We start from the raw sequence: 20947 nt of genomic DNA, 5'->3' as shown, positions 1-20947 counted from the left end.
GAGAGAGAGCGAGAGAGATAAAAGCTGCAAAGACTACAGAATGTAATACAACGTAGAGAATTAAGGCTGCAGGGTTAATAACCGAATATTGAGACAATAAGGAAAAAAAGATTTTAAAAAAAACGAAGAAATAAATAAATAAACAAAGACAAGAAACAAACTCTCCTGAATCCATAATGTAATATAACGATGTAATAGGGAAGTGACAGAAACTATTAAGAATTCAGCAGAGTGATTCTGATAGAAAATACCATCAAACACTTAGCAAGCGTCAAGGGAGACAAAATTGATTTAGTCAATATACTCAGAAAGGGGTGTTGTTTAACCACAGGTCAGCTAGTTTCGAAAGGACCTGCAATCAACAACTTTCCCGACTGTTTTTCTGTATTTATGACTTATTCAAGGTTTTCTACCTGCGTTAAAATTGTTGGTTGAAATTTAATAGTTATTGCTGGCAGTTACTTTGCTCGAATCAAGGCATATTTCCTAATACAAGTTAGCTTGGGAGTGATAATGGTATTGGAAAGCATTTATATTGTTAAACAGAAGGTACAGTTTGACCATCGAAATTGGTAACAGCGTGAAATTTTGTACAAAAATGTACCAAACTGGAACTCTTTAACTTTCTACATGGTTTTATATATATATTTTTCTCTCCTTTTCTCTCCTTTTTTTCTCTCCTTTTTTTCTCTCCTTGTTTCTCACCTTGTTTTTTTTCTGTGTCCCTTTTTGTAGAAGAGCGTAGGCTCGAAACGTAAAGGACTTTTTCTATTCCTGAGAGTTATACTAATACATGTTTTTTTTTTTTTTGTACACCACCTGTCATCGTCTTATGTCTTTTTCGTAAACTCTCCTATATATATTTATATATATATTCCAAGAAAGTTAGAGGCTGTGAATCAAACCAAGGGATAATATCTATCAAATATACTGCTGGTAGAATACTCAATTATTAATAGACAAGTAGTTTTTATTGCATTGCAAATTCATTACCGTGTGTACTAAATGGGTGAACGTAAAGAAATATTTTACCATTAATTTAAAGAGCAATAGGAAAATTGAAGGGACCAAGAGGTGATTCATCAACTTTTAGAGAGCTTATTTATTTATTTATTAAAATGACAATTACAAGAATATACATACATGTATGTATATTTGTGTGTGCGTGCGTGTGTGTGAGAGAGAGAGTGTGTGTGTGTGCGCGTGTGTGAGACTGCGTTTGCGTTTATAACCCACCACCACCTCACACCTGGTGCTGGCGTTTTTACGTCGTCAAAAGTTAGCGGTTCGGCTAAAATATAGCTATAGTATAAAATTATTAAAGATGGTGCTTCAGCACGACCGCAGTCTTATGACCGAAGCAACTAAAAGGTGAAAGGTTAAATATATGTATACATATATGCATATACATGATTGGGTGGACAACCGAAAGAAAGAGACACTCAACAGGTTTAATTGGAGTTACATGTAAAATTATTTAAAACGGCTTCATTTGGTCTCAGGCAAGTTAGAGCTTCGGAGGATCGCTACAGCAACCTAGCTCAAATGCGTATGTATATGCCGCACACATGTGTAATGCATATATATATATAGCGCCCTTTTTAAAGCCTAGCCAGGCTCATGGGCCCGGCTTCCCGGTTTCTATGACTCCAGTCCATCGCAGCGTTACTAATTTTTGCCAGCTGAGTGGACTGGACCAACTTGAAATGAAGTGTTTTGGTCAAGAACATATCGCGTCGCCCGGTCCGAGAATCGAAAGCACAATCTTACGGTCATGATGCTGACACCCTAACCACTAAGCCACGCGCCTCCACATATATGTGTGTGTGTGTGTGTGCATTTATTTATATGTTTATATGTATGTGTATAAATAAGTATATATGTGTCAATGCGCGTGTGTGTAAGTACTTACAGACACAACGAAAACATTTCCCATACTTTCCATTTAAAGAGGTACACACACATTCGCATACACAGACGCATACATAGGCACATACATACATTCACATACATATCATTATATATAAAGTGTAGGTGTGCATATATTCTTTTATTCTTTTATTCTGTTATTTATTTCACTCATTTGACTGTAGCCATGGTGGAGTACCACCTGTTTAGTCGAGCAAATGGTCCCCAGGTCATATTCCTTCTAAGCCTAATACTTATACTATACTCTCTTTTTGCCGAACCGCTAGGTTACGGGAACGTAAGCACGCCAGCATCGAATGTCATGCGATGTCGGGGGGGGGGGGCAAGTACACTCACAAACACACTCACACACACATACACACACACACACACACACACGCACAAACATACACACATATACATACATATAAGGCTTTGGTTGGCCCGAGGCTATAGCAGAAGACAGTTGCCCAAGGTGTCACGCAGTGTGACTGAACCCGGAGCCGGTAAGCAGCTATTTACCACACAGGCACCCCTGCCCTGCGCATATATATATATATATATATATTATATATATATATATACAGATGTACTTTTATAAATGTATCATATATATAAGCATATGTATACTTATATAACAATATATATATATATATATATATATATATATATATATATACACTTGCAAGTACAGATGTTTGTGTGTGGTGGTTGTTATGGTCTTACGGAATGTCGTGTCTGTAAATTTCCAAAACTGGATGCTGTTCGTGCTTTTAAAAGTGAAAAAACACATATTTGTAAATATTTCCTATGCTTGACAAAATGAAGTGGACGTCTGAGCGACGCGCTTTGTTTTGGTGGAAGTGATTCCAAATGTGAAGTTGTTCCGGTCATCCGATAACGAAGGTGAGGGACACTCAGATTAAAATTGCTTCATGGCATGTGTATGAATTAACCGTTCCAAATAAATAACCCCGTAATTCATAGAAGATACTTTATTTTTTAAAAGCGTTTTTATATATGAAATTCGATAAAATATCGAAAAAATTGTGTAAGATATATTTAAGATATTACACTTACTTACACCCCAAAACTCAGACACACAAACGTGCACACACACGCACAGAAACATACACAAACACACATGCATACGCACATTGATGTGTAATTAGCGTTATGCGCATATATATTTATATATATATATGTATATGCAAGACTACACACACATATATATATACATACAAATACATACACGCACACACATATGTATATATATATATATATATATATATATATATATAGAGAGAGAGAGAGAGAGAGAGAGATAGATAGATAGATAGATAGATAGATAGATAGATAGATAGATAGATAGATAGATAGATAGATAGATATGACTGGTTTTCTTTCAGTTTCGGTCTACCAAATCCACTACTATATATAGGCCGAAGCTATAGTAAAAGACACTTGCTCAAGATACAACGCAGTGGCACTGAACCCAGAACCATGTTGTTGGTGAGCAAGCTACTTACCACAGAGCTTCTTTTGTGTCTGCCTCTCTCTCTCTCACTCTCTATGTGTGTATATATATATACATATATATATATATATATACATATATATATATATATATATATATATATATATATATATATATGTATGTATATACATATGTATATATGTGTGTATATATAACTTTGAATCTATGTATACACACACCTATACAAGCGTATATATAACACATAATTATATATGTAACATATAATGTATATGCATTACATATATGTGTGCGGCCGTTTTTGTGTGAGTGTGAGTCTAATATTTAAAATATATATATATATACTCGCATACACATTCACATGCATATTGCGAAGTATTTCACTACCCCTATACTTGATCATGCGTTTTCTATTGCGTGTGCTTGTGGCCGTTTGTGTATATTTACTCGCTATGTCTGGTGCCGGTGAAATGAACCTTACCGGAATTTTATTTCCTTTAATGATTTCTCATTGTACTCCTCATTCCTATTCTAATTTGTTTCCGTGTTTGTATAAGCCAATAATAGTAGATTACTTTAGTTTTATATAGTCGTTAGTAAGGTGGCTCTTCATACTACAGGCCACTGTCCGACATTTCGGATATTGTTATTTTACATCCTCCTTTATTACTTAAATCACTGTGACAACGAAATCACGGTTTTCGTTTCGTTTGATATTTGTGTAAGCAGACACGTTCTCTCTTGTGTGTAGTGCCGTCTGATAACGTATCAGACTTTCGTATGTGTAATGGAGTGAAAGCTTGATATAACAATGAAGTTAATATTCTCTGAAATGAAACAATTTATAGATGATGGCCTTTGTAAATAATTCTGCCTTAATTTCTTACTCTCATTTAGTTCATTTTCTGAAAACGGAAACTAAAAACACCAGCTACAGATCACGTGACTACTTAGTAGCAACATTCAAAACTTTAAAATTTCTGGTTTGTTTGCGTTATGGTTTGATTTTACTTTACTCCAGTGTTTTATGCGGTGAGGATGCAAAGTATAGTCACTTATTTAGTTTTCTACCCAACTCGTTGCCGTTCCTAAGTGTTTTAGTAAACTGTTTATGACTATTTCAATATTCTTCATACAAAAACGTACATGTCCAGCAAAATTAACAACGAAAAGAAATGCTGTGAATATACACTCTGATCTATAGATTTGATACCATAGGAGATGTTTTTTCGGGAAATTGTTTCATGAAGAAATTAATTAGTTCTGTAAATTTGTAAATAAATCGACCTCTAATATGTAAATTAAGCATGGTCATTTTGCAATTGAGAGCTTAAGCTTACATAATTAAATACTAATAACTGTATTTTACATTTGTGGGAGTATATACCGTATCTTCAACCCTTGCTTTACATCAATAGATTAGGAGAAGGCAAAATATAACCTCGTGTTTCATGAAATCAAAATTTAACTATACCTTACTATATTATATTGCAATGTTAAAGATAAAGACGACCCCACCCCTTAAAAGCTATCCTGTAAGGAAAGAAATACATAGTTTTACGGGGATTCGTTCTGAGAAGAAAAATAAAACAGTTACATTGGGTATTACCCAAAACACTATAATTTATTCCTCGGTCAGTTGGATTAAATCAAAAGTTCAACATTAAACAAAATAGTTTGAAGTGTTTGGTTTTGCTACTTAATGTTCTCAGAAAAAAAAAACGGCACTTAAATTCTACATTTCCTTCTCTTAGCGGACAAAAGCACAAGTAGTGAATTTATAGTTACTGAATGTACTCTTACCTGAATTAACCCAACATGGCTAAATTGCAATGAATAAAGCAAAAGGTAGAATATAAAAAATAATGTAGTTTCTACAACAAAGTTTTAGATTTCTTAGACAAGTTTTTTTTTTCAGGAACGGATAATAGAAACGCTACGCAAGTTTAGATCTCCAAAATATAACAGTGAAATATTCTCCAAAACAAAGAGATTATGTGATCATAGAATTCCTACCCCTAAATAGCAGACACACAACGATAGTGGCTGGAATGCTATTGATCAAAGTGTGGTCGATCGGGACCCACCTGAGCTTAAATGACAATATAAGTTTTATAACATTCATGAACTTCATTACCGGTTAAGTCATACGGCAGCTCCAATAAAAACAACAATAAAGAAAGAAAACACGCCAAAAATGCAGCGTTCTGCATAAAGGAAACCCAGCCTCTATTATAAAGTAGAGAAGTGTATAGTGAAAAGTATTGAAGTGTATATGAAGTAGATATGTAGATAGTAAGATGTTTGTGAATTCAGTGCAATTAAATATAACTTTTAAAAATATTATATACATGCATCTCTCTCCCTTTCACTGACTCTCTGTACATATATGTGTGTGCGTGTGTCTGTGTGTGTGTGTGTGTGTATGCGTGTATGTATTTATGCATTTATCTATGCATGTATACATAGTCTTTAAAGGAAGGTAAATTTTTAACAAACTGCTATAAACACACGTACACACACGCATATATATCCACATCAATTGCAATATATATATATATATATGTATGTATGTATGTATGTATATATTTGTTGAATTATGGTGTAACAGTCTGTTTTTATAATATTTTAATATTAGCGCTTTTATACATAGTGTACCCATCAAAATTGAACTGTGTTTAACCGACAGTTGAGTTCTTATTCCATACAAATTCACACAAATTCTAAACAAAAATAAATATATATATACACATGCAAGCATACATGCATACATGCATACATACGTGCACACATGCATACATACATACATACATACATACGTACAATTATGCATATATTTATTCAATACCAGTAAGTGCAGCTTCTACCAACCTCTGGTTGTCCGAGATAGGATAGCGGAAAGCTGATGAAAGAAATGAGAAATTCATCCACTGGCTAGAACTGCAGCACAATGTTAGCAACAAAGAAGTTACTTTTAAAAACTTCCATGAATCAGCCGTTGGTCTTAAACCGGACAGAGATGTGTGTGTACCGAAGTAGATAAAGTGCACACATCACAAGTGGCTATAAAATTACGAAACTAACAACTTGACAATAGGAAACATCATTCAGAGCAACGCTTTATCTTCTAAGCAGATACAAAAAAAAAAAGAAAAATATTTAAATCACATAATATACATAAGAGATTGATATCTACTCACTCAGTTATTACTTTCTCATCTTCATATACCATGACCCTAATGATTGAACGATCCAGGTTTATTATCCAGTCACCGGCATTTTGCAGTAAAAATAAAACCAAATCGACGGGGAAAAAATCTGATGACAGCTGAGTTTGATTAGATATCAAAAGTTATGATGTGATATCTTTTTTAATTCTTTATGCAGCCGTGACTACTTTTATAATGAATTAACTATTCCTGTAGCATTTGAAATTTTAGATAGCTGTTTGAGTGTTATCTGGGATTCCGTATTCTTATCTAAAGTATATTCATATTTTCGAAACCATGACGCGGTGTCTTTTTTTTTTTTTGCTTCTGATTATTTTATCCCTGGAGTGACCAACATTGTATTGGTACACACTGTTGGGGATCATAAATGAATGTTTCTATAAAATTAAATGCAACACAGAATAAACAGTATATCCAAGAATGATTGTCACCATGCGTATCTGCCAAAGGGCGCCGCGTGTGTTTATACGTGTGTTAATATATATCCGTGTAAATCTGGATGTATGGGTGTTTGGATGAGTGGGGTGTTATTAGTAAATGTGATTATGTATAGATATATCCTTGTTCGGCGTGTTAAACAGTACAAATAAATAGCTGTATGTAAGTAGAAGTAAATTCGTGTATGGATATGTTTGAATACATACGGTTATGTCTATTTGCTTATGCTCGGTTACATATGTACGTGCGAAAGCGAGGAAGGCATTTATTGATGCAAGTGTGTGCGTGCTTTTATGTGCGTGAGTGTGTGAATGTGTGCTTATAAGTTTATGTGTTTGTGTGTATGCACGTGTTTACCATATACTTCCAGTATTGATTTAACAAATTTCATGTACCTTAGTGATAATGAAAAGTTGTATGAACGACTGAATGGAACATGTTATCGGGTGATGTGACGCCACTTAGCCGTGATACATCGCAGCTGAGGAAATCACTTGTGAATGGATTCAAATTTAGGCGGCACTAACTTCTTTCGCTGCTGCTGTCTACAGAAATAGCAACTCTAGCAGCAGCAGCAGCAGTAGCAACAACAACAAGACCGGCAGCAGGCAACAGCTGCAGCAGTAAGCAGCACCAACCAGCTCAATAGCCGTATGCGAGAGAAATGTCGGCGTAGCAGTATTGATAAACTGTCAGGGTGTGGGCGGGGGAAGGGCGGGAATAGATAATCGTTAAAGTTCCTGACAAAATTGAAGTACACTATTCCGATATAAATCTTTTTTATTCTTCCTTTATTTTTTATCATTCTTTCTTTCAAACCCAAGCGAAAGTCGTATTTAATATTAATCCTAACGTTCTTGAAAAATAAATGAATATAAAAGAACCAAGTACATTGATCGAATTATTTTGTCTATGAAATCTTTATTAAAAGGAAGCGAAAAGTCGGAGCAGTAATGGTGGGAGAGGATAGCAGCCACGAGTTAGATGGGATGTTACTTTATATTTTTGTTTTAGATACTTAAAAAAGTAATAGATATATTTGCGCATATACCAGTGAGTTTTCTAAAGATTTAAAGGCAAAACCAGCAGACACCCACTCTCTCTCTCTCTCTCTCTCCTCTCTCTCTCTCTCTCTCTCTCTCTCTCTCCGTCTCCATCTTTCTTTGTTACATACACACATGCACGCACGCACGCGCACACGCAGACACAATTTTATTTCAGTGGGTGTGTTTCTGAATGCATATTCCACGATATTTTAGCATATAGTTCATAAATTATCAGCCAGGTTTTGATCTGGATAAACATTTCTGCGTGCGCGACGGCGGCGAACTTCATATAGTAAGTTGCGTGTTTTTATTTTCTAAGTTCAGTTAATATTCGCAAAGATTTAATTGACTTTACACTTTGACCAAGGACTTTTTATCAGGAGTTTAAATCATGTTCCATTTAATAAAATTTTATACACATAAAAGTAATGTGAATGGATATTGTCATTGATGCGACTATTTAAGTATGTAGCGTAACACATTACTTTCGCCTGCAAGTAGTCGACGAATTTCCCGACTTGCAGAAGGAAGTATGCGCCTGGTTACATTTTCGGTGCTAGGACTGCAGCTCCGTCATTGTAACGAGCTGTGGAAAAATGAGACGGCTAAACTGTTACCACATATGTTTATCCACAAGGAGGCGCTAGATATGCCGCAGACTCAGCGCACGGCTACACATAAACAGCCATGTTATTACTTTCTCATCTTCATATACAATGACCCTAATGATGCAACATGCATTGACTACACCTAAATGCAACAGACATTGACTGCAAATGGAATGCCTGACCAGCCGAAAACGTTCTCTCTGCAGAAACAATGAGGGAGCACTCCTTTCTGGGCAGCCCTGAAGGGAAGGCGTGGCATTTATGTGGTACTATATAATTATCGCTAATAAGCTAATGTTTGGATTCGAGCATTAAAGCCCATTCCTGTGCGTCGACGATCATATTTGATTTGTGACCATGTTGCACCTACCACTTATCATCCACAATCTGTCGTTCCTTAATTTGCTAGAGAACACATTTTAACTCTGAAAAGGCAAACTCTGTTCTTCACACTGGTCAAGGGAAATCTAACCGTCAACAAGCTATCTAAAAAGCATCTTCTAAGTTCCTCATCTCTCTTCCTATTTAGCTCTCCTACTAGTCTGAAAACCTCTATTACTAGTTCCAGACTAAACCGTATCGACCCTAATGTACAAGGCCTTCTAAGATCTACCCACCATATGTTGCTGACGCTTGTTTTATCCAACTCCCGCTCGACTAATTTGTTAATCCAGTCTTCTGTGTCTTGGCACGACAGGAAAAAGTGTTTGTTTACCAGTTACGTTGTGCCTTTTTTCACGAACCAGATTCTTTCACTAATAGATCACAAAATTATTAGTGTACCCCATAAATTTGTTTATACAGACGCGTAATTTCATTTGTAGAGCCCCGAAGCTATCCTCATGTGCACTTCTCTAGAATACAGTCGAGATACGATCTGTTTACCCGAGTTTTCATTGGCTGGTGCAGTCTTGAAAATTTTGTGCACAGCTCTATCTGTTCGCCCCATGCAATCCAAACGTGCATCCCACATAGTGTTCCAGTTGCCTACTACACTAAGGTGAGGGAAGTTCCGAGGAAAACTTCGAGAACCTGGAGATATCTGCTTGCTATGCTTCTCTCGGGATGTAGACACGAATTAGTCTCAAGGCAAAACCGCTGATGTGCAAAACCAGATCCACAAATTTACTTTCGGGGTCCAAGATGATCCATAGTATCTCGAGATGCAGAATTTTCCGAAATAACACTGCTACTCCGCCTCCATTTCAAATCGGTTCCGAGATACGTAGAACTCAGTGCTATAATGTCTGAAATTTTGGTCTCTCTGGTAGTACTCACATCCATACCTGATTGCCTAAATCATTAAGCATGCACTCCCTCCTTGATGGGGAATCTAGACTAGATGCATTTATGCTACCATCCATTAAAGCTGCCATATTGGTAGGAGAAAGTTTCACTTACGTTCTTTTACTATTTGCCTGAGCAGGTAATCACGTGTATCAAAATCATATCTTTGCAAGGGGGGTCTGCAGTGACCTGTTAGAGACTATGATGCTGGGGGACCCGATATCATACGGGAAAATCGTTCCCAATTCATTATATCTACTGGAAACTTATTAATTTCAGGTCCTCCTACACAATCCTTGCCTTTTATTGAGAACCTCTCCACGTATCTATATATTTCCTCTTTATGAATTCTAAGATAACAAGTCTTAATTTTCTTCTTCTTACTTGCACAAAGTTGGATAAGGTCGCAAATTGTTGATGTAGTTGTCGCTGGTGTCATTTATCTATTGTTTGTTGTTTACCTTCTACTTTATGTATATATATATATAATATTTTTTTACTACATTTCATTGTGCTCATTGCTGTTTGTGCGTTTACTTTAAATAGCTATTTGTTCTGGATTTAGCGATATTTTGTGTTCGATATGGAATTAGTGTTGTTTTATGATCTTGCATTCCCCCCCCCCCACTTCTTTGATTATTTGTCATCTTCATCACTAATATGATTGGAAGACTCCGACTCAGACAGTGTAAGGGCATCATGTCTTGTTCATGTAGTGAGGAGGAATAGGGTTAGAATTGAGGGTATTCTGGTTTGGGATATCACCTGATTGCACTTATTTTCTTACATTTATTATTTTTCGCTAGAGTTGTTGCTATTGCTGAAGAAATTGATGCTGATTTTGTCGGTGCTTCTGCTGTGGCTGTGTACGTGAATTCTGCAGTAATTGTTGTCGTCTCCTCCTCCTCCTCCTCCTCCTCTTCTTCTTCTTCTTCTTCTTCTTCTTCTTCTTCTTCTTCTTCTTCTTCTTCTTCTTCTTTTTCTTCTTCTTCTTCTTCTTCCAATCAGAACTCACGCCATTAGTCACAAAGAATAATCTCTAATTCGAGCCTACTCTAAGTTACTAAGAATGCGTGTGGCAACTTGAAGATCCACCCACCATACGCGATAGACTGGCGGTTGCACGGGCGCGAAAGCTACGTTGATATCCTCATTCCGTAAACGGTGGCTTTTAATGGGCGGAGAGCTGAACCATCCTGGGGCACAGAGGATTCGCAATCTAGACTAGAGTCTGAAAGTTTTACCACACCACAGTGGGTTACATCATGGTTCCTTTGATTTGTGGCAGAAGTAGGAAGAAAGAGTGAGAGAAAGTTGAGGTGAATGAGTATAGCGGGGTTCACCACCACCACCCGCTGGAGCCTCGTGGAGCTTAGCAGTTTTTGCTCAATAAACACTCACAATGCCCGGTCTGGGAATCGAAACCGCGTTCTTACGACTGCGAGTCTGCTGCCCTAACCACAGGAACATTGCGCCCCTACAGTTGTTATTGCTGTTGTTGTAGTCACCGTCTTCGTACTTGTTCTTGCTTCCGTTGTTTTGTTGTTGTGATTGTTGAATTTGGTACAGTCTTTGTTATTATTGCTGTATTTTATCCTTCCTGCTACTGTTGTTAATGCGTCTGTTTTTTGTAACAGAGATAAAATCAGCAACATTGAGACTCCTCATTACTGCTTTTCTGATTTGGTTGTATGAGAAGAAAAATCTGAGACGGACAAGTGTTCCTCACACGTACTGCATCGGTCATCTACTGATCACAATTATTCGTGATTTCGCAGATTTCGGTAGGGGACTGAGGCTTCGAACACTTTCCAGATCCTGGCGCTTGACATACATAATAACTTCTAGTATGCCCCAAAACAATTTTTCTAGTTCTTTTTATTTCACATTCACTAAATTTTCACTCGCCTTAAACATTGTGTGTGCCATCCGATATGAATGTCTGATCAGATACAGAGGTATTGTTAATTTTACTGCCCATTTTCCCAATTAAGCCATGCGAGAGCTGAGTCTTCATTGCCGATGGTTTCCACTGAATGTCTTACTGCGTGGGTCCCATTCTTAAAACGCAATTCGGTTTCCCCGAACTGCCTTGCCCTACACGATTTTTTGATGTCGCGTCATCTGATAGAAGTCATCTCATACACATGCGTTTCGGGCTGTCTCCAGGCAACAATTTTGTTGAATTTACGCAGAGATGCAAAAGAATATTTCTGGCAGCTGCAGTCAGAGATTTCTAAGTGGACGCAAACTGTTCCTATTTCATCTCCATTTAATCAAATCGCATGTTTCCTTCAAATTTCGCAAATTTACATTGTTGATATAGACTCAAATATTCCCCCTTCTAAATTATGTTAATATTTGTAGTAGTTATGACAGATTATAGCAACTATATTTACCAACTGGCTACCTGGGAATAATATGAGCTAATGTGTAGAGACACTACTTTACAACACACGCTGAGGAAATAACAACCACACTGTCCACAAATCATACTTTCCGGTCATAAGGAAGAAACATTCATCATGAAGAAGGCAGCAGTAGTACAAGAGACTGAGAAGACAAGATAATCATGGCAGTAATGCTTCTGATCCAAGCTCTGTCAGCTATGGGTGACCGGAGAATTTTAAAAAAAGAGAATTAACAGCAGCAAAAACAAGGCAAACGCAGCTGTTCTTCTGCAAAATTGCCATTTACACCTTATGTAATCAAATTTTGACATAGATAATTATATAATGTGGAAACAGTCACATAGGAAGAGCACGAACGTATTTATGTGTGTTCAGTTGTGTGTGCTAGCAAGCTACAGTATTAGTCACGATGGTAAAGAGGATGTTGTTAGTAATTATGGTATACATAGAAGCATACATAGAAACATCTCTCTCTCTCTCTACATATATGCACATATATACATATACATATATACATATGTATGTACATATATATGTATATGTATACACACACATATATATACTTATATATATATATATATATATATATATATATATATATATATATATATATATATGTATATTTATAGATAGATAGATAGATAGATAGATATAGATAGATAGATGATAGATAGATAGATAGATAGATAGATAGATAGATAGATAGATAGATGCATCGATAGATATACATGTGTACGTATTTTTGTGTGCCTATGTATATATTTATGTATAGGCAAACAGAATATTTATCTCAGTATAAATTTTTATATCTACGGAAAGGGTTTGCGAGATATATTACCTCTCTATTTTTACGAAAAAAATTGTTAATACAAAGATGTAAGTAATGCTCCTACCAGATATATATATATATATATATATATATATATATATATATATATATATATGTGTATGTGTGTGTGGGTGTGTGTGTGTGTGTGTAGTGTGTGTATGTATAGACATATATGCATACACAAATTTCAAAAGTAAAAAAAATAACCAATTTAAACGAAGCCACAGATAGATGTTTGACGAAGACAAAAAAAAATAAAAAATAAAAAAATAAATTGCAATACTTTCAACCCTTTCACTATAAACAATAGAATTCGTCTTCTCTGTCACCATTTTCTTCATCTCTCATATTTAAGGCTTCCTCCTTGTCATACAATATTTTTCATCCTGCACCATTAAACTATCTACAAATCAATTTCTTTATATACAACAAAATACACTACTACATCACACTAATTTCGCTGCATTATTGCTCCCTTCCTCAACATTTTTCGCCAGTATCAAAGACTTGTGATTCGGAAGTAATATAAAGTCCAAGGAAAACTACTTTGACACAACTACGAAATAGCAGTCATATTTCCGCACATAAAAACGGCGAACTTGCAGAATCGTTGCAACGCTGAAAAATGCTTAGCGACGTAATGTTCTGAGTCCAAATTCTGCCGAACTCGACATTGCCTGCCATCCTTTTAGGATGGATTAAACAAGTACCAGTTGAGCACAGGTGTCTATGTAGTCGATTTACAACCTCAATCGAAATTGCTTGGTGTCAAAATTTGAAGCTATTTTTCCTTACACTCACAAGCACACACATACGCACACTTGTATATATATGTGTGTATGCGTGTGTGTGTGTGTCAGTTATCCTATCTCATAAAAATTTACGTAAATACATGTAATATATCATTGATAAGAATAGTATAACTATGTATATTGTATGAGGTATACAGATTATCACAGATAAAGAGACCGAAATCGCCAAACATGTACCACACACAGACGCGTTCATATATATATATATATATATATATATATATATATATATATATATATAGTTAATCAAAACATGTAAACCCAAAGAGAAAGCACATCAATACGAGGATGTGGAACAAGTATAGTGTTATTAGACGCTCAGGAAAGGATGGCAAGAAGGAGGATTTAACGTTTCGAGCGGAGCTCTTCGTCAGAAACATAGGAAAAGGAAAGATTCAAGGAAGGGAAGACGGAGGAAAAGATCACCAACGGTACACAGGCGATATATATATATACATACACATACATGAATATATATATACATAAGTAAATAAGACATTATAACAATTTTGATGACTGCATACATGATAAACAGAACGCTATTAAGTATTTTAAAAAATTGTTAGTAGATCCGACGTTAAAGGCAAACCCTAGGAAGAGAAGTGGTAAAGAAATAATAAGTAGAGAACAAATAAAGAGAGATATATTGGGATGTATTGTTGTTGAGATCGGTTCTCTTTCTTTCCTGATGCATTTTTTTACACACTTTATTCCTTTGGAATAAAACCAATGTTGTCTTCGAAACATATGTCGAAAGTAAAAGAATTTGAACAACATCTGCGTTCAACTCCATTTATTTACTTATACTATACAAATTACTGCACATTAACCCGGTGTTTCAAACTCTGAATAGGTCGCTACATTCTCTTGTTAATTGAGTAAATTTTGCTACCCGGGTAACTGTTTATTGAATTTTCCATGTTAACGGTAAACGAAGGATAATTCATTCATTCATTTATATATATATATACATAGAAGACCATGAAAGGGGAGGCAAATTTTTTCAGACGTCAGTATTCCTAATCACTCAATATATTTTATAGCATCGCAATATTTCACAGCATTCGTAGGTGCACTCATGTATATTATGATATAATATAAAAATATATAAATATATAAATATTTAACCATAGAGAAATCATAAATGTACTGGCATGAGATTTTATGAGGTTGTATATCCGTATTAGAAATCGATGATGATGATAATAGATACGCATGGTGAATGAGAAGCTGTGATCCAAATAGATGATATGGTGGTATAAGATGATTTTAAGAAACATTTTCAGCAGTTACAAAATCTGACAGCCGTTTCGAGAATATGTAGGTTGAAATGCGCTGAAATATTTCGCCCATCACAACCAACATATTCGCGAAATGGCCGAGAGACTTTGTACCTGCTGAATATTCTACTAAAAATCACACATATATATATACATGTGTGTGTGTGTATAAATGCATGTATATATATATATATATATATATATATATATATATATATATATATTATATATATATATATATACATATATACATATATATACATTCATATATACATACATACATATATGTGTATGTATATATCTCTATATATATATGTATATATGTATATATATATATATACATATTTACATATATGCATACACACACACACACACACACACGCGCATATATATATATATATATATATATATATATATATATATATATATATATATACACACGCTGGACCACTGAAATCTACAAGTATATTTTAATTCTCTCCCTATTTCCACTTATACCCTTCTGTTGAGGAGCGTAGCCTCGAAGCGTAAAATACTTTTTTTTATTTTCTCAAGTATCACATTAATACACTTGCCTGTTGTTTCTTACACTTGTCTTCGTCTTTTGTTTTTCTATAAATTTCAATACTAGCACACAGACATATGCTTGTGTGTGCATGTGTGAGTTTGAGTGTTGCATGTGTGTTTGCAAACAACTAATGACATTGGACACTAGATTCACAAACAGCCAAGCGTTGTGAAAATTCAGATGATGAAAGATCAGAAACGTTTTGCGTGTGTGTGTGAAAGTTTGAAGTTCTAGATCATTAACAGAATATAGACACACCCTTACATGCAAACACCTTGCGGTCACATATACACAGGCATATAGTTAGGTATACAATCGAATGGCTTAAGTGCACTTTCCTTTCATTTGTAAAGCGTAAATTGATTATATATTTGTGTATATACGTGAAAATACACACACATGTACGCAGAAAATCTGCACGTATATGTGTGTGAGCATGTGTATATGCATGCACGCATACACATATACTTACGCTCATACACACAAGCACACACATGCACACGTACATAAATGAAAATCGTTACTGTAGCTACTCAAGCACACCTGAATTTTAACACCTCTCACACACAATTGTGAGTGCATGCGTAAGTGTACGCGTGAGTGTATGCGTAATGATGCCTTTAATACCTCAAATACAACAGTATAAAGATGTGAAATAGATAAATTCTGATCATTGCTACATGTATCCTTGTCTGCATACAACTGGATTGACTGGTTGCATTTTGCTAGATTGCGAAAACCATGTTAGGATCTATAAAACTAAAACTCTTCATCTGATATGGAGTTGTAAAAATTGCCCTTAAAAATAAACTATTATCTCTGACCGTGACTACACACATAGGTTGGTGTTTAGGTAGGGAGAAAATTTCCAAGGACTGCCCAAAAGTGGTGAAATATCATCGTCTAGGGAACGGATTAGCGAGAAAATAACACGTTAGGAGGCTGAGATCAGAGACCGAAGATGCAAAAAGCAACTCGCACTTCCTCGAAAACCGCTAACCCTCCTGTTCGATAAATGTCACCCGGTTCTTCTATACAGCCCTTGGCCTGAACTGCCACCTCAGGCACCAGTACCCTTGACACCCACCAGGATGAAGTGACTCAATATTTCGCCACATATTGACTACTCGGATACGGGATAATGCCAAAGAGTAATAAATTATTTCATTTGTGTACATCACAAATCACAGAGTACAGAAATATATAATTACCAGTTGTACATCTGAAATAGCACGAAAAAGAGCAAAGGGATATGAAGAGCGTCGGCTCGAAACGTAAAAGACTTTTTCTATTCCTGAGCGTTATACTAATACATCTGTTTGTTTTGTACACCACCTGTCTTCGTCTTTTGTTTGTTATTTTCCGTAAACTCTCCCTATATATATTAATACTAGTAGTATATGTTGATAATATGAAAAAAAATGTCAGTTAGTAATAGAATAAAAGGACTGCAAAAAGTGGGCGTCTTAATATATTGTTAGTTTTGATGTATCTCCACCGAAATGTCCTGATAGGATTCTTTATCTCGCGGCAAACTATTTTCTTCAACTTCATGTACAATGTGTTACTTCTATTTGCCGAGTGAGACTAAGTCTAATTTCAACACTTACTCCTCTCTCACATTCATATCGTTATGTTACTTTGATGTACACAGTACAACACCTTTTGTAGTTTGAACGAATTTCATGTGTCCCCCATGTCCACGGCATGAATACCAAGTCTACGTATTTCCAACATTATCTTTAACGATAGTCATTAGTTCAGTCTCATTCTCCAAACCACAAAACGATATTTTACTTTCACACCTTTTCCTTTTCTCACTGAGAAATTCTTATACCCGGAACCATTCCTATCAAATTTTCTTCCGATCCCAAATTAACCATTCAAAACCTTGATTACATTAACGATGTCTATTCATCTCTATTTCAAAGTCTAGGAGGTGTTAAATGCACTTCGGAGTTTTCTGCTTCTTGGCAGGTTTATCTATTAATAATTATTATAATTCATCATTATTTTCACACTCACATCATCAACGATTCCGTCTTCAATATCTAATCTGTCTAAGAGTAACATTATTGATATATGTTTCATTATGTGTAATTATAGCTTGTTATCACCAGTGTCATCATTATTATTATTATTAATATTTTTATTATTATCATTATTATTATTATTATTATTACTATTATAATTATTATTATTATAATTATTATTATTATTATTATTATTATTATTATTATTATTATTATTATTATTATTATTATTATTATTATTATTATTATTATTATCGAATCCTGAAGCTAACGAATTCCAGCATCAGCCAACTCTTCCTCACTGAAAATCCAATATTACATAAGAAATATAAAAAAAAAGTAAGACGTTTTCATCGTGTATGTTGCTAATGTACGAATATATTTGCTTATGTTACAAAGGGTTTGGGAATATTTCAACGTCCTCTTCATTAACCGAATTAGAAATATGTTTCCTTTCTAGGACATTTTATTGTATAGTCTCTTAGTCACATCAAAAACCAGAAGAAATTCACATTAAATTAATAGAAATTGTGTTCAGCATAATTTGCAGTTTGAGGCGTACGGACAAAAAAATTGGATAACGCGAAATTTTGTAATGACAATAACAAAACGATAATAACCACCACCACCGCCAAAAACAACATCAGCAACACATATATAGTTACTCTTCCAACTCGAATTGATATCTGAGTCAACACCTATCGAAATTAAAAGTGCAGAGCAATTATAGTACATTGGAGAGGTCCTTGTGCGACTATTGTGTACAAAAACAAGCGGAAGTTTTCATATGCCTTTGTGGAATGTTTCCGTGAGTAACCAAGCCAATGTGTAGAAGGATGTTTTCGTCCTTGACAGGCAGATGTTTCAGAGATAAGAAGAAAAATCAGCCTCTGACCGGGTGTGGTCGGCGTAGATTATCTAGTCTTGACTATCTAAATACCCACCAAATGTTTATCATGAAGACTTGCCGCTTATATTGGTCATAGAGAGTAATCGCAAAAGTTGCAAAAGATTGGGAGTTCAATTACTGCAACTGTAGTATTTTTAAGTTATTGAGGGCAATGTAAACAAACGACTGAGGCAGGAAAGAAGTTGATTTCAACTAATTAATGAAGCGGAGAACAAAGAACGTCTGCTAAAAGTAAGCATTTGTTACAAATTTGTTACATGAAAGGTACGGGGAAACATATTATACTCAATTCCATAAGCATCAGAACCTAACAGGCTATATTCAGAAGTCAATGGGTCATCTTTTTCATCAAAGATGATTGTAGTTTACAAGTGTGGAGGCGCAATGGCCCAGTGGTTAGGGCAGCGGACTCGCGGTCATAGGATCGTGGTTTCGATTCCCAGACCGGGCGTTGTGAGTGTCTATTGAGCGAAAACACCTAAAGCTCCACGAGGCTCCGACAGGGGATGGTGGTGATCCCTGCTGTACTCTTTCACCACAACTTTCTCTCACTCTTACTTCCTGTTTCTGTTGTACCTGTATTTCAAGGGGCCGACCTTGTCACTCTCTGTGTCGCGCTGAATATCCCCGAGAACTACGTTAAGGGTACACGTGTCTGTGGAGTGCTCAGCCAATTACACGTTAATTTCACGAGCAGGCTGTTCCGTTGATTCGGATCAACCGGAACCCTCGTCGTCGTAGCCGACGGAGCGCTTCCATCAAAAAACAGTTTACAAGTATCGTCTCCACTTCATTGTCTAATGATGATTGCTACAAAATCGACCCTGGAAAACTGTGTGAAATTGTCAGGGAGTTTAGAATGAGAAGGAAGTAGAAGAATGAGCCTAAACACAAAAGAAATAGATGGATGCGACATCATCTCCAATGTAATTGCCTTGCTATTGGTCGAAACAAAAGAAGAATTTGATGGAAGTATGTCTGATATTGAAGAACACCATTCTGTATATGGAAAGCTAAACTTTCACCACCCAGAAAAATATGTGCCATTAGGTGGTGCAACCAAGTTGGATAATAGATTCAAACAATTCAAAAAGATAAATTGGGTGAATAGGCTAGAAGTGAAACATGGTTAATTAGGTGAGATACATAGATGAGTGCTGGGAGTGAAAAGTTAATTCTCAAACTTTTAAAATTATTTTCAGCATTTATTAAATACGAGCGCGAACGTGCAGGCAAGCGGACGTGGACGAACACACACACGCACACATACATTTTCACACAATCCAGAGACAAAGCTGTTTCTCATGACAATGACGGCTAAGGAAATGTCTGTAACCACTTCCAGATTTTTTCAATGTGCTGCTACGGTTGCATACGAAGCATTTTAGATTCTCCTAGCTGTAAATTTGCTTATCCATCCATTCCTTTCTTGTATATCATATCTTTCAGAAAAAAAACTGAATGCTAAACAAATTAACCCCACCCCCGCCACTGTTTTCTCCATATCCTGAACATCGTAAGTGGTAACAAAAACAGGACAGTAAGAACAAAACAATAAATACAGACGGTGGCGGCTTTTAAGCCATAACGAGTTAAACTGGTGAAAGCGGAAGAAAGGATCTAAGACAGGAGACAGGCAGTGACGAAGGGATTGTTCTTTATGTTGCCTGACACGTTTCTCCATTTGTTTCTTTCGTTGTTCGAAAAAAAGTTCTTTATTCATGTTTTTTGTATTTTTATATTCAATATTTTTTTACTTTGTCCGCGTTTTTTTGACGTCCTATATTCATATATGCATATATGTGTAGGTATGTACATATATGTATGTATAAAAAAACGTATATATATATATATATATATATATATATATATATATATATATATATATACATATATATGAAATCGGTGTGATTTGCGTTCCAGTATTCAGTAAATGAAAAATGTATGATTGTATGGTGAATAAATGACATTATATATATTAAATGTAAAAAAAGCGGAGACAAACAGAAGGACTGCAATTCTTCTTGCTAATGTTCTTGGTAATGTTTACCTGTAACAATAATCCAGAGCGCTTCCCAACTGGTGGTGCCTG

The 20947-nt window shown here is 35.5% G+C and overlaps 1 protein-coding gene across 4 annotated transcripts in view; it reads right to left on the bottom strand.

Moving 5' to 3' along the window:
* Positions 1-20947, bottom strand: part of LOC115213932 (beta-1,3-galactosyltransferase 1-like) — a 270873-nt gene that overhangs the window by 98125 nt on the left and 151801 nt on the right. The window contains exon 1 of one of the 4 annotated variants that reach the window (XM_029782930.2): positions 6604-7717. The exons of the other annotated variants lie outside the window; for them this stretch is intronic. The gene's annotated coding sequence lies outside the window, so the exon portion shown is untranslated. Of the gene's footprint in view, positions 1-6603; positions 7718-20947 lie in introns of those variants that run through there. 4 annotated transcript variants of the gene reach the window in all.

This window comes from Octopus sinensis, linkage group LG7 (assembly GCF_006345805.1).
Source record: "Octopus sinensis linkage group LG7, ASM634580v1, whole genome shotgun sequence".
Lineage (NCBI taxonomy): Eukaryota > Metazoa > Mollusca > Cephalopoda > Octopoda > Octopodidae > Octopus > Octopus sinensis.
Note: the sequence above shows the minus strand (reverse complement) of the source record. Positions and strands in the feature narration are given on the sequence as shown.